This window comes from Anarrhichthys ocellatus, unplaced genomic scaffold (genome assembly GCF_004355925.1).
Source record: "Anarrhichthys ocellatus isolate YVR2014 unplaced genomic scaffold, GSC_Weel_1.0 scaffold5, whole genome shotgun sequence".
NCBI classification, from domain to species: domain Eukaryota; kingdom Metazoa; phylum Chordata; class Actinopteri; order Perciformes; family Anarhichadidae; genus Anarrhichthys; species Anarrhichthys ocellatus.
The window spans coordinates 8,555,705-8,557,587 of NW_022280035.1; positions in this window are offsets into that span (position 1 = coordinate 8,555,705).

Here is a 1,883-nt window from a genome sequence, read left to right on the forward strand (position 1 = left end):
TCTCTCTCTCTCTCTCTCTCTCTCTCTCTCTCTCTCTCTCTCTCTCTTTCTTGGTTTGGGTTTGTTTTCTTTAAATTCGCAGTTTCCTCCCACTGTCATCAGGTAGTAAGCTGGTCGGTGTCAAAATCCAAAATCTCCTTCAGTCCGTCCAGGTTTTCACCGGGATGACGAGGGGAGAGAGGAACAGCTTCACCTCCAGTCAGCATCAGCTGGCAGGCAGACAGAGATCGAGAGGGGGAGAGAGGGAGCGAGGAAGAGAGGGAGGGGGAAGAGAGAGGAGGGGTCTGCTGCGATAAAGATGCAGCCAGGCACTGCGCTTTGCTTTCTTCTTTTCTTGACTGATTTCTCTCCCTCTCTCTCTCTCTCTCTCTCTCTCTCCCTCGGGCAGATCGATGAGGGGTCTCTCAACACCCTCTCTTTTCTTCTTCTCTGCACTAGTAACCCATCTTGTATGTGCATTTGGGTCTGGAATGCAAACTGCTCTTTGAGTATGTGTGTGTGCGTGTGTGTGTGTGTGTGTGTGTGTGTGTGTGTGTGTATGTGTGTGTGTGTGTGTGTGTGTGTGAGAGTGCATTCTGACATTCTTATATCCAGCATGTACAATCATTGGTATGATGTTTGATCCTGATGTTTGATCCTGGTGTTTAGAGCAGAACCCAAAGAGGAACACATGCATACATGATCAGAGTAGTGGCCTACAACGTCTTACTGTAATCACATTACCTTTCACATTAGCTCTCTGTCTCCAATGAAACATTTTGGCCAAAATAGGTAATGTATAAATACAGTGAGCAAGTTGTAGGCTACACTGTGTACGGTGTGTTATATATTGGAAAAGACACTTTGCATGGAACAAGCTTATATTGACACGCCGTCCCTGCCACGTCCAAAACTGATGCTCGAGGTTCAAAGCTTAGTGCCACTGACCAAGCTGCAGTATTTGACTTTGAGTTGGGATGAGAATGTATTGGCTGGACAAGGAAACAGAAAACACACTGTATGCTTGAACTTGTCAAACAGAATGAATATTCCCGTAACACAAGTGTGATGTGACTGTTCCTTAATACACAAAAGTGGTACCTGCTACACATGAACAGTTGATGGAAACAAGCTTAAGTAACAGAAATCAGGTCCTTATTGCTGGAACAATAAATAAGTTATTAACAGCTTGCAGGAGCTACTTGTTTGTTACTTAGGCTGCTGTTGAATAGTTGCTTTGGCTTATAGGAAGGTTCCTAACTAAGTGAAATGACTCAGAGGTGTTTAAGTGGCAGCCATGACAAGAGCAGGTCTAATTCTCCAAATTCTATAAAAAAATGGTGTTTTCTCTTTACGTCTGCCTTCTTACGTCTGTCACTTTATGTATTTTTTTTGTCACATTGCTTCACCAATAAAAATAAATAAATAATATATATATAAATATTAAAAATATCATTTTATACTGTGTAAGACATATCAAGATGGGCAAACACATATAAAACCAATCTATGGTAGAATGGTCACCAACTGGCTGGGATTCTCATACTGCCCCATTATTTCAAATTCTGGAGTTTTTAAACATATTTGACATAAATCAACTTCAGATAGGTGCTTTATATTTCAATTTCTTTGCAAATCACGACCCATTTCCTTTCAAAGTGTCTTTGTGACCAGGTCTCAGATCCATTGTTATCTCACCAGATCTTCTGATCTTCTATACAGTCAGTTCTTCGGACCTAACATCAGCCAGTTTTCACTTAGGTACAGCTATGTGCAACAGCTTTCCTACTTCACTTCACAGTCGCGCCTCATTTCTGATTTAAAAAGACCAATCTTAAACAACTTCTCTTTGATGAGTACAGTACTTTATAAATGAGGTATGATACAATATATGAAAATCACAG